The sequence below is a fragment of the Hyperoodon ampullatus genome (assembly GCF_949752795.1).
Source record: "Hyperoodon ampullatus genome assembly, chromosome: 15".
Classification (NCBI taxonomy): domain Eukaryota; kingdom Metazoa; phylum Chordata; class Mammalia; order Artiodactyla; family Ziphiidae; genus Hyperoodon; species Hyperoodon ampullatus.
The window spans coordinates 17,188,379-17,202,240 of record NC_136928.1 but is presented as its reverse complement, the minus strand read 5'-3'; the positions used below and the strand labels follow the sequence as shown (position 1 = coordinate 17,202,240).

Below are 13,862 nucleotides of genomic sequence, written 5' to 3'. Positions count from 1 at the left end.
GGAGCTTTTATTTAATTACATTTTTCTATCTATGCATCTATCTGTCATCTACATCTGTATCTTTCAAGGTTTGTGAACAAGCTTTCACATAAGCACTAGAGAGACGTCCGCCAGCATTTTCCAGAAGAGGCCTGCAAATTGCTGGGGACTCCTCACAAATAGGGAATGGCCACAACCCCTGCCACACAGACTTTGCGCGTGGCCCTCCTAACGTACTCCCACTCTCTCTCTGAATTTCCCAATGTCTGAGATGAGGGTGCTGGCTGGAGGCAATGATCACGTGCAGGCTCAATCTTCTCCAGATTCTGATTCTCTTCCTGGGCATATCGTCCTCAAGCACAGTCTCCATGTCCCTGGCCACACTGATCTCTCTCCTTCAGTCCTTCCCTCCCGCCCTCTGTTGCCTCCCAGTGCAGAGAATACTTTTCTGCATTTGAGACGACATTTATTTTTTGTTCACAGAATTCTCACCTGTTCTACTGTGGCCTCCGCTGTGAACATTCCAAAGCTGAGAATTTTCTTTTTTTCTCCCTCATTTCTGCTGAGTCTTTACCTTCCTAATGCAGTGAACTCACAGTGCCTAGCTGACTGGATGGGGAGAAAAATCCAGGGAGCAAAGAGAAATAATAAAAGAATATATCAGTTAATTTTTCATAGTGTTATCCAACTACATATTTTTAAAATTTTGGAATAATATTAGGAATCTTCTCTTTATAAAAAACTGAATTATTGGGCTTCCCTGGTGGAGCAGTGGTTAAGAATATGCCTGCGAATGCAGGGGACATGGGTTCGAGCCATGGTCTGGGAAGATCCCACGGGCCACGGAGTAACTAAGCCCGCGCGCCACAACTACTGAGCCTGCGCTCTAGAGCCCGTGTGCCACATCTACCGAGCCCACGTGCCACAACTACGGAAGCCTGCGTGCCTAGAGCCCGTGCTCCGCAACAAGAGAAGCCACTGCAATGAGAAGCCCGTGCACCACAGCCAAGAGTAGCCCCCACTCCCTGCAACTAGAGAACGCCCGCTAGCAGCAACAAAGACCCAATGCAGCCCAAAATAAATAAATTAATTTTAAAAAATTGAATTAGTTTCAAGGGTACAATGTATAAAAGTACAATAAAAGTCCCCCTTCATAACCCCCCAACCCCACTCTCAAGATGGAAGAGATATGCTGTGATACAATCTATAGTCGTAGTACTACTACTCCTCCCACCACATCCGAAATCCTCTGAGCCAGGTGCAGCAGCTTCCTTTCACAATGCTAGGACCCGCCACAAGACACATGATAATCCTTTTGGACATTTCAAGGAGCGGCACCAAGGGAACAGTACCTGGGAAATGCCACTGACAGCTCAGAATATCCAGGGCATTTCTAGAGCCTCGGCACTGCTCTCGCTCTGGGTATGAAGGTCCAAAAAGCACATCGGAGAATGTTCATAGTTGTAAACAAGCTCCACCTTTGAAACACAATCTACATAGAACCACATATACAAGCCTGCACAATGGATGAAGCCAAGGTCTCCTCCATGATTTCCCTTCTGACCACCTTATTGTCTCCTCAACCATAAAAGGTCAACTTCAAACTCACGACCTTGCCTTGTCACCAGAAACATCCAAGCTTGGATCAGTCTTTCTAAGACCAGATACTTGCTCTCTGAACTATTCGAGACTTGTCACATACACAGAAGTAGAACAGGATTATTTCTATCTACCTGGGGACCTGGAGTCTTTCACATTTCTCCTGTTAAAACTCTCAGAACACCAAAACTTTACCTACACAGGGTTCAAGCTATGACACTCCCAATTTTCACAAACCTCCTCAGCTCTTGTGAGTCACATGCAGCCAATTCCAGGAATTGGAAACATGGTTGTGAGGATGAAACTGACTTTGGGGCTCCCCTTGGATATGGTCTTCTAGACTTACCCAAAGGCCATTAAGAGGAAGGTTTACCCCACCTCAGGGAAACCCGAGGCAGTACTTGCAGTCAAGGGCTGGCCATGGCTTCTGAGCTACATCCAAAAAGAATTTCATACTGTACCTGGATCTGCTGAAGCCATTTCTGACTGTCCGAGAGCCAGCATGTACTGTTCCTGAACTGCCTCCATTGTGGATCATCAGTAGGGCTGTCACCTTTACTAAATAAAAATACAGGATACCCAGTTAAACTTGAACTTCACATGAATAGTAAGTCATCACTTTTAGTATAAGTAGATCCTATGTACTATTTGGGGCATACTTATCTTAAAAATGTACTCGTTGTTTTTCTGACATTCATATTTAACTGAACAGCCTATATTTTATCTGTCAACCCTACTCAGCAGAAATGATGAAGGCTTATAGAGATCCAAGAGATCCCTCAGAACATCCTCACCTTTTATTTCTATGTCCTGGACAGTGAGCCCGAGCTTCCCACTCCCATTAATTGGCTATAATGGAGTATAGTCTCCATTTCAGAGCTTTGGCTACTTGTCATTGTTATTATCTTCCTCTCACATCAGTGAGAGGCCCGCATATTGCAAAAGAAACAAACAAACAAAGAAAAAGGAATAAGCTTGAATAATTCCTCCAAATCTCAGTGGTTTAAAACAACAAAGGTTCATTTCCCGCTCCTTGTACATGCCCATCATGGGCTGCCTAGGAGTTCTGCTCTTCCTTTTCCTTATTCCTGCCCCCAGCTTGACAAAGCCACCTCTCTCAGTCATCTTTGTAGAGAGAAAGAATTCTGGAGCCTCACACTGGCAGTGTGAGTTCTGGCCCAAAAGTAACACACATCACTTCCACCCAAAATTGTTGACCACAATCTTATTTTTAGGGAAACCACTGCCCAAAACTGCCTGCCCTGACCAGGCCCGATAGTAACCACTTGCACGAGTTATCTTAAAACAGGAGGTCCTGGTAAGGAACGCGGAACTAACCAACTACCACCAACCGCAAGAATTAGGGAAAGGTCAAAAGGAGAGAGGAGACTCCTGTCCATATGTCCTACCAACCTCCCAGAATCCTTCTCGCTGGAACCTATCTTAGCTGAGCAATGTGTGCACCACCAGAAAGGATCCTGAGTCAGAATGACTGGCCGGAGACAACCCAGAAACTAACCCCATTACCATAAAACCTGAGACTGCGAGCCACATGGCAGAGCAGTTCTCCTGGGTTCCCTTCCCCTGCTGCTCTGCGCCCGGACACCCCTTCCCAATAAAGTCTGTTGCTTTGTCAGCACGTGTGTCTCCTCAGAAAATTCTTTTCTGAGTGGTAGACAAGAGCCCACTCTTGGGCCCTGGAAGAGGTCCCTCTTCCTGCAACATTATCATGTGTCTCTCCATTTTCTAAACTCCTTAGGCAAAAGTAATTGTGAACAATACTACTGAATAGTACAGAAACCATACAGAAAAATTCTAATCCCTCCGTGTCAAATAGGAGACTTGACAAAACCACCAAGCTATGCACTCACAAAACTGGGTCTAGAACTCACATCTCTTAGGTCATGATTCAGAACCTTTTCCCACTATGCTATATGTTAGGATTTTTACACCAAGACAATGTAGTTGGGTTAATAATGCCTTTCCTTCATTTTTTGTTTTTGTTTTTGTTTTCATAAATTGATTCAGGAGGGAGGCTTTGGAAGCCGCTAAAACACTTGCCTTAAACTGAAAAGCAACTGGAAAATAATCCCACTGCCTTTTGAAATGTTTGACCTAGTAAAGATTAGATGTCTGGGAGGCTTTTATGTTCTGAATATAAGGAATAAAAAGGAAACAATCTTCCTAAGACTTTAGGAAACAGGCGGAAAAACTCGACTCCCACTTTGCTATTTTGATTAGCTCATTGACACTTCAGTTCTTTGACTAATAGCAGTGGCAACAGCTGGAGTTTAGCCAAGATAAAAGTATATATAATAGGGTGGCGGCCCCTGCAGAACCACATACCACTGTAAATGCTTTAGCTCAATCCTATTTGCTCATAGGTCTGTGCAAAGTAACAAATGGTTCTGAAACATTTATTCCAAATAGCTTTCTTATTATTACTTTAAAGATAACTTGGCTGCCAAATACTTGCTCCCTGGTGAAAAAGAATGCATATATGGGAGGAGGATTTATGTATCAAGATATGCTGCTTATTTCCCTCCTGCTGATACAATGCACATCTAATGAATTAGAGATAATCTTCCTCTCTTCCCCAAATTGTAGATAAATGAGTATGTCGTTTCTCCCTCCCTTCAATTCATCCTGGTCACAGTTATTTTCTTGAAGAATATTATTCCCCTGCTTAAATCTTAAATGGCTTCCCAATGCGAGAAGAATAAAACCAAAAATAGTCAACCGAACGTTCAAAGCCCCGTAGGGCTGAAGACCCTGCCGAGTTTTCCAGACTAAGCGTAACACTCACCTTCCCGCCTCAACTAGGCCAGACTTCCCTCCCTCCATCAGAGGACAGGCGCTTGCTCAACTCATTTCTTTCAAGAGTATAATTTTTCAAAGTACAAATTGTTTTTAAGTTCAATTAAAATCCCACTTTCTACAGGAAGCCCTTCCAGATATCCCAGTGAGAATGGACCACACATTTTCCCAGCATGTTAGTTGTACCTCTGTGATAACTCTTTTCACATCCTTCAATCGGGCAGACTCTTAATGAATGTGTCTGATTTCCCCCACAACATAGAGTAGGAGCCCTTGGAAAGTAGAGGCCGTGATTCCTTATCTCTGCATTTTCCACATCTCCTTGCACTGAGTATGATCCCTAGCAGGACCCTGTGGGCTCCTGGGCACAAAGCCTGTATCGGTGTCCCCCATTTCTTGATGACAGGAAATAGGCTTCATTCAGCCTCCATGACCTTCCCTGAGTTCCAAGGAGCAGGTTCAAACAGTTGCTAATTAGAGAAGGGAGGGGATGCGAGACAAGGGAGGAATAGTCAAAAGAAACACTAGTGCAGCCTTGGGGCAGAGTCTTGGTTCCCCCTTAAGGGATACACGTAACAATATCTTTGAGCTGTTTTGCAGATACTGAAACCCCCACTAGGTGGGAGAAGTTAATGGTGTGCTACCCACAAACACACAGACCCCAGAACCACTTGGAACCCTAAGGTTGATGATGCTGACACCCACTTACCTCACCACCAACCAATCAGAGAAATGTCCATGAGCTGATCATGCCTTCCTCTTTGAACGATTACTATAAAACTCCTCACTACCCTCTCCAGGTCAGGGACACAGAGTTTTGAGGGCAATCGCCTGCTCTAGCCCCCTTTGCCTGGCAAAGCAATAAAGCTATTCTTTTCTACTTCACCCACAACTCTGTCTTGAGATTTAATTCAGTGTCAGGGTACGGAGGCCGGATTCGGCTTCAAGTATGAGCTCCCCTACTTGCTCCTCTATCCCGCAAAAAAAAACCCAAAAGCTTAAATAAATTACCAAAGTACTGGATCTTCTTCCTCCCTAGGCAAAACAATGTCCTGACCAGTGGCCTCTCTTCCTTTTCCCCATACCAGCACAGGAATGCCATCTCTGCATTTATGCTTGCCTGTCACCATGTTCATGTAACTGAACAAAAGTGACAGCCCTCGGGCTTCCCTGGTGGCGCAGTGGTTGGGAGTCCGCCTGCCGATGCAGGGGACACAGGTTCGTGCCCCGGTCCGGGAGCATCCCACATGCCGCGGAGCCGCTGGGCCCGTGAGCCATGGCCGCTGGGCCTGCACGTCCGGAGCCTGTGCTCCGCAACGGGAGAGGCCACAACAGTGAGAGGCCCGCGTACCGCAAAAAACAAAACAAGTGACAGCCCTGTTCATCCCATGTCCTGTGTAATCCACCCAACTCCCTTCGTCTCCATCTAAAACTATTTTTTACACTGCCTAAAATTTAACCATAGAGAATCAGGACTTTGAATGTTTACCCTTCAAAGATTTTTATTAAAATACAAGTAACCTCATGAGAAGTGGTGCCTTAACTTAAACCATCATCAGCCACTGTTTTAGCAAGGACTAGGGGAAAACAGGCTGAGAATTGGGCCATTTTTTAATGGCATTGGAAATGTAGAGACAGGAAGAAGAAGAAGAAATGGTATCTCATCAGGAGGTAGATGTTGGGGAGGTGGTGAAAAAGTACCAAAAATAAATATTCAACTTCCTCATAAATTTGCAACAGACAAAATCTTCCTGAGCTGGTGCCCCTGTGTGAAGCAATGTATTAAGGACATAAGACATAGAGATCCACTGCAAATTAATCAGGTTAATAAACTGAGCTGAGACTCAGAGAGTTCAAATAACTAGGGTTGAGAAGAATATTCAAAGTTTATTTTTAAAGGAGCCCAGAGATTGAGGTAAAACCCACAGCTGTAAAGAACACCTTTGCATCAAGGACTTAGCTTCTATGTATGAATTGTAAGTAAGGGAAGCAGCCCTAGAAAGCAGAATCAGATGATTACTGGTGCCTAGGAAAACCTCTGGCCTAAAGAAGTCATCTGAAGTTAGCCCCATCTTCCTCTAAACCCATTTGGTAGGGTTTTGAAAATCTCCTCCATGAACATAATACACTTGACATGAATTCATGGAAGTAAATGAGGTTAACAGGATCTGACCAACACCTTAGTGTCTCTTCCAAAGGATGGGCAGTGTATCCATAATGAGGAAAGCGATATGAAATGCTCACAAATCCCATGATGAAAATGCCTCTTGGTCTATAAATCATGTTTCCCTGCTGTTCATAGCTCTGAAAAGGATTAGAGAGAAACCTACTCCTGGGTGTGACAACTGGGGTCACTGAAGATTAGATGTTGCCATGAGCCCACAGAGTCTGCCCTGCAGAAAGCAGTAAAATGATCAAACCCCCACTCCTTCTGCTGGAATATTTACTGCTGACACAAGAGTTCAGCTGTAGACTATGAGCAAAAACCTTCTGTCAATCACTTGCAGTCCTTAATTGGATAAAAAGAGCTAGAGATCTTTCAAAACAGTTGAAGATTGCTACCTGACAGGGAGCTGGGAGTAGTGCAACTGGCACATGGGTAATTTTTAAGGCTACTTTTAAGTGTGAAGCCCTTTGACTGGTTCTCTGTCTCATGGGTGTCCCAAAATTTCCATCTCACTGAAATTTGGAAAAGAATTCAGCTTCTGTCTTTCCCCAGAGAGGGGAGGCAGCCACAAGCTTTACAAACCTAGCGTTTGTACATACAGCGAAGTTAGATTCGCTTACTATTGGAGCCTGACAATACTTGATACCTGATAAAAATCACTGTCAAATAACATTTATAAGAACCCAATTGCATGAGATGGGGTACGATGTTGAGGATCACAAGCAGTTACAGCAAAGGCCTCCAGGTGCCCAGAGTTTAGGGCAAGCAAATGAGTATATAGGAAAGGCAAAATTTAAAAATGGCAGACCAAATTTGAATGGACCAAGTAACTGCTTTGCCATTGTACATTCGTCCTATTCCCCGTCACCCATCCATCTATCCATCCCCCCAAAACATACCCCAACCCTAGTGACAAAGGTGGAGGCAAAGCCTGGAAGGACAGTCCACAGGTACTGAGATGCTCAGGGTTGGGAAGGACTTTGATGTTTGTGAAATCCAATCCACGGTACCTTTGAATTTCCTCTGCCATGGCTCCACCAAGTAATTACTTGGCACCTGTCCTAGGACCTTCAGGGACTGGGAATCCACCACTTTCTAAAACAACAACAAAAAAAACTCAACATATTTAGGCAGATAAAACAGATTTAGGCAGATAGAACAAAAAATTCTTCCTTGTAAGGACAAATCCACTTCCCCAGAGCCTGTGGCTTCTGGTTGCATCTTTTAGGGCCACAGAGAAAAAAAAATCAACATTCCTCTTCCACAAGACAATCCTTCTAATATTTGAAGACTGTTATCTCAGCCCTTCAAGTCTTTTCTTCAGCTGCACAGCCCTATTTCCCTAAACGTCCAGATTTCATTTCCACATTGTGATCCAAACTTTCTCCTGAATGTGTGTCCTAGTTGCTTTATATTTATCTTAGTCTACAGTCCCCAGAACTTAACACAGTATTCCAACTAAGGTCTGACCAAGGCAAAGCAGAGTGGGGTTCTTACCTCCCCCACCAGAGATACTTCTCTTAAGACTGGCTTTTTGGTAGCCACATCAAACTGCTAACTCCTACTGAGCTGATACAGCCACTTTAAAGTAGCCAAGTCAGACTTCAAAACCATTATTTCTCACCAAGTAATGGAGCTATCTGGGTTATCCAGACCTCTTCTATCCCTCACCCAAAGACCATCCATAACCACCCCACCAACATAAAAGCACAAGAAATGGGTAAAGTTTTCTGTTTTGTACATTCCTTGGAAAAAGCTGAAAATTATTTGATTCGCCCAAGACTCCTCAAAATACCCCAGGTCAGGGGCTTCCCCGGTGGCGCAGTGGTTGAGAGTACGCCTGCCGATGCAGGGGACACGGGTTCGTGCCCCGGTCCGGGAAGATCCCACATGCCGCGGAGCGGCTGGGCCCGTGAGCCATGGCCACTGAGCTTGCACGTCCGGAGCCTGTGCTCCGCAACGGGAGAGGCCACAGCAGTGAGAGGCCCGCATACCACAAAAAAAAAAAAAAAAAGAAAAAAAAATACCCCAGGTCAAAAATTGTCATCTCAAAACGTTATGCAACTCGGTGAGCTAATTTCGTGAATCTTTAAATCCCATGAAGGATACCTAATACGTTAGACCATTAAGTGGATCCTGCCTAATTAACAGTAAATCCTAGGGGAAAGAGTGCAGGTCTGTCATTAGAGTCACCTGAGTCTGAATCTCAGCCATATTCATAAAGTGCTGTTGGCCCAGGACAACTTATTCTGAGTCTTGCTTTCCTCCCCTAGAAATGGGGCTAATACATCCATCTTGCCATGGCCTTGTATAAAGTACTGGACACAATGCCTGGCCTGTGGCGGATGGGCAGTAAATGCTATGTTTCCCCTCGCAGCACAGATTATTACAGCTTACACCCCATTTCCCTTAGTAGATTCCTAGCTCTTAGACAAAGGGCCCGGGACTTGCTTGTCTTCACATCCCCCAGACCCTCAACACCAGCGTTAAGTAGACACACATTCCTCTTGAATATAAATGTGAGCATCTGGCTTTAAATTCAGTTGTGTATCATATAGAAATAATTACATTTCTGCTCTGGCCTCTCAGTTTCAAAGGGGTATTTTTTAATTCCCAGGGAATAGCTAAGATTACCTATTATTAAAAAGAAAAAAGATAGACTCTACTCAAGTCTCGGGCAATCGTGTTCAAATGGTGCTCTAAGTCTCGGAGAACAGGTTGACATTGACATTTCTAATATTCTTAATGTTGACCCAATTTTAAGCTCTATTCCTCTCCTCAGGTAACCGCGTTTCAAGACACAGCCAGAAACAGGAGGGGCAAGACGAGGCTCTGACGGGGAAAGCCAACCTCTGATATATCCAATTTCTGACCTATGGCTCAGTCAGCTCAAGGAAAGTTTTGTGGGTCCCCAGTGTCTTCCCAGGGCGACAGACACTCCCACACGGCCTCAACCAGGCTGAGGTAATTGTTACTGTTATGGCTTTAACGATGTGAGTGGGAGAACATGAGAATTCTGAGATTTATTTACTGCAAAGCATCCCAAATATCTCATTAATCTGCTTTTCATTTGGCAAACTCTTCCTTCGTTAAAAGTGCCACGCTCTGCTCTGCGGTTTATGACAAAGCAAAAACGTCTCTGGGAGGCAAAGCAGCAAAATGGAAAGAATGGGGGCTCTGGAACAAATCAGACGTGAGTTTGATTTCCAAGTGTGCTACTTACTTGTTCTGTGACTGTGGGCAGTTTTCCTTAGCCTGTTAGAACCCCATCTTCCTCATCTGTCAAGAGAAGATGATTGTCCTGTCCTGGTTTATGAATATTGAGATCAGCCCTAGGCCCTAGGGCACTATGTTTGTTCCTCCTTTAAGGTTCAGTGGTCACCTGCAAAAGGAAGATCATTATATTACCAACTTCATACACTTCGTGATGAGGATTTAAATGGGTGAATGTATGTAAACTAATTAGAACAGAGTCTGGCACAGAGGAAGTTCTATACAAGTGTGTGTTATCATCATTAAGGATTAAATGACACACATAAAGGACGCTTTGAATGGTGACTTGCACCTGTTACATATGAGGTGCTCAATACATGTACGGGAAAACATCTCCCCTCCCAACTAGAGACTTTTCCTCGGGGTCTGAAGAAACTCCTTGGGTGGGAGGAGCTTTTCAAAATTATACACTCAGGGCTTCCCTGGTGGCGCAGTGGTTGAGAGTCCGCCTGCCGATGCAGGAGATGCGGGTTCATGCCCTGGTCCGGGAAGATCCCACATGCCGCAGAGGGGCTGGGCCCGTGGGCCGTGGCCGCTGAGCCTGCACGTGCGGAGACTGTGCTCCGCAACGGGAGAGGCCACAACAGTGAGAGGCCTGTGTACCGCAAAAAAAAAAAAAAAAAAAAAAATATATATATATACATATATATATATGTGTATATATATATATACTTTCTTGCTCTACCATTTGAAAATAAGTTCCAGACACCATGACAGTTCATCCCTAAAGATCACACATTTGCTAAGAATGAGTGTTCTCCTATATAATCAGAGTATCACTTTCATATATCCACATTCAAATTTCCCCAGTTGACCAAAATTGTTTTTTTTAATTGTTTTACTTTTTCAATCTAGGGTCAAATCAAGGTTCACACATTGCCTTTGATTATGTCTTTTAGTATCTTATCTTTTTTTTTTTTTTTGCTCTACGCGGGCCTCTCACTGTTGTGGCCTCTCCTGTTGCGGAGCACAGGCTCCGGACGCGCAGGCTCAGCGGCCATGGCTCACGGGCCCAGCCGCTCCGCGGCATGTGGGATCTTCCCAGACCGGGGCACAAACCCGTGTCCCCTGCATGGGCAGGCGGACTCTCAACCACTGCGCCACCAGGGAAGCCCTGTCTTTTAGTATCTTACATCTTTTCCTGAAGAGCATTCTTTTTGTTTCTGTTTCTATTTTCACAACATTGAAAAATTCAGGACAGTTGTCCTATATTATGCCCCACATTCTATATGTAATTGTTCTTCACTACGAGAATCAGGTTAAATATTTTGGCATAAGTACTACATAGCATACAGGGGACACTGTATGCCTCCCATTGTGTCAGGTATCTATTCTAAAGGTTAATTTTCCTTGGCAATGGAAACACATAATCCATGGGATAATACCTCTTGCCACCTCCAACAACATTTTACTCAAAAGTTTTAGTATTCTTTGATGATCTTTGCTTGAATTGCATTCAGGTGCAAAATGGTGATTTTTTAAAAAAATTCTCTCCTTTTTCTACATTTACTATAATCTTCTGTAAAGAAGAGCTTTCCTACTTATTTCTTCTCTCTCCCTCTCTTTCCCCTCTTCTATCACTCTAGATTTATGTTCAATGTGATATAATCTCGTACCATCATTCTTCTTTTCAATGCTCAAATTGTCCCATTTTGACAAGTGGAAGCCCCTTCATCCTGGCTTCTGTTATTCTTTTGACATGATCCCATTAGTCTTGGAGCACTTCCCTGCTTTACAGTATGACAAGATATCCCAGACTTACCTTGTATTGTCCTTGCCCCAAACCTGGACTTAGTTCTCCAAGAAACCCTGGTTCCTTTCAGTACACGCCAATATCTCTGCGTTGTAACCACTCTGATGAAACAGAATGGATCTCCCACCCCAAATTTGGTTGGAATGTCAAGACTGATGACACACAGGAAGAGGGTATGAAAGGTTTATTACTTACTTAATGAGGCTTTCTGGGGAGAGCAGGGTAGCCTTCATAAGCTGGACTGAAAATGGTTTGTGAGAGCTGGAAGAAGACCTGCGGGGGCTTTTATGGTGGTTAGAGGGTGAGGCTGGTATGAGGGCCTCTGTGCACAGGCAGGGGCTTGTGTGGCTTGAACTTCCCATCAACACCAAAGGTGGAAGCACTCAGACTTTCTTTTTTTTTCTGTTTTTTTTTTTTTTTTTTGGTGGTATGCGGGCCTCTCACTGTTGTGGCCTCTCCCGTCGCGGAGCACAGGCTCCGGACGCGCAGGCTCAGCGGCCATGGCTCATGGGCCCAGCCGCTCCGCGGCATGTGGCATCTTCCCGGACCGGGGCATGAGCCCGCGTCCCCTGCATAGGCAGGCGGACTCTCAACCACTGGCGCCACCAGGGAAGCCCTCACTCAGACTTTCTTATCAGATTTCCCGGAAGTGGGGCACAAGGGGAGGAGGGAAGGATGAGGTTTAAGATGTCAGCAAACATCAAATAAATGGGGTCAGATAAAATTTAAAGTAAATAAAATCTAAAATATTTTTAAAATTTGTTTAATTTAAAAAACGTTAAAGATACAAAAATTTTTAAAAGTTTTTTTTAATTTTAAAAAATAAAAATAAATTAATTAAAATGCTTTAAAAATGCGGTCAGACTATTACACTGGGCTACACTTACATTCTTTTACATAAGTCTATGAGATAGAGATCTGTTACATAGGTACCATGTGTGCCCAAATCACCTTCACAGGGTACATGTCAAGTACCTGGAATAAGAACACAAGGCACTTGCAGCTCTTTAAGTGGGAAACAACCTCTATTAATCCACAGTAGCAGCAGCAAAATCATTATTCCTTTGCAAGTTACCTGACATTTTCCAATTGTTTCTAAATCAGTTATGGACCGGGCTATCAATTTTCTGTTTAGAAAATCAACTTTAGAAAGGATATGTGATTTCATGATGTCAGAGGGCTCCCCAGAGGGTCAAAAGCATTTAAACTTCTCTCTCAGTCAAGACATCAAGATAATTCTAAGAGCCTCTATATTTCATATAAATGTCAGATTAGAGCAGCTCATCACTAAATTCAATTAATAGAAATAACCATTACATTTAAACACTCAAAAAATAAACCTACAGATCTTTGTCAAAACATATAATGATAATAATATTAGCAGCTAACATGAATTGAATGTCTTTATGTTCCAAACACATTACAGTCATCCTCGTAACAGTTCTTTGGATTTACTATTAATATTATCTCAAGTTTGCAATGAGGAAATTGAAGCCCAAAGAGGTGAAGTAATGTGACCAACATCCCACAGCAGGTAAGTGAAGAAGTGAGAATTCAAACACAAAGCAGAAAAATAACATTGAAAATTCAACATTTCGGGACTTCCCTGGTGGTCCAGCGGTTGAGATTCTATGCTCCCAGTGCGGGGGCCCCAGGTTCAATCCCTGGTCAGGGAACTAGATCCCGCATGCCGCAATTAAAACATCCCACACGCTGCAACAAAGACCCTGCAGGTCACAACTAAGACCTGGCACAGCCAAATAAATAGACAGATAGATAGATAGATAGATATTTTTTTAAAAAAGAAAATTCAACATTTCATAACTGTATTTTAGCTCTGAAAGTAGAACACAGATTGATTTCCACTCAAGACAGAAAGTGCCAGACTGGCTCAGATTTTAACCTAGTCAGCATAAACTTTTATTCTCTGCTCTTCTATTTTTACCTTAGAATATTAGGGTCCAGCATCCAAGACAGCCACTAGCCAAATGACCAGGGATGGGGCAGATGAACTGTTTGGACTTTTCCAATCCAAAGGATCACATCAGCAATCAGTTTGGAATTCAGTGAAGTATGCCCTGTTGCGGTCTTGAGGTGATTTTTTTCGGCTGAAATCCAGATTTCTTTGTGTTGTAACCACTCTGAAGAAACAGAATAAACCCCCCACCCAAAATCTGGTTGGAAAGTCAAGACTGATGACACACAACAAGAAGGTATGAAAGGTTTATTACTTACATGAAATGAGAGAGGTGTTGAGTTCAAAAGTACCTACAG

At 43.6% G+C, this 13,862-nt stretch overlaps 1 long non-coding RNA gene across 1 annotated transcript in view; it reads right to left on the bottom strand.

Annotated features, from left to right (window-relative positions):
* Positions 1-13,862, bottom strand: part of LOC307064648 — a 61,377-nt gene that overhangs the window by 23,866 nt on the left and 23,649 nt on the right. The window contains exon 2 of the long non-coding RNA XR_013811303.1: positions 472-588. This is a non-coding gene — a long non-coding RNA (uncharacterized lncRNA). The remainder of the gene's footprint in view (positions 1-471; positions 589-13,862) is intronic.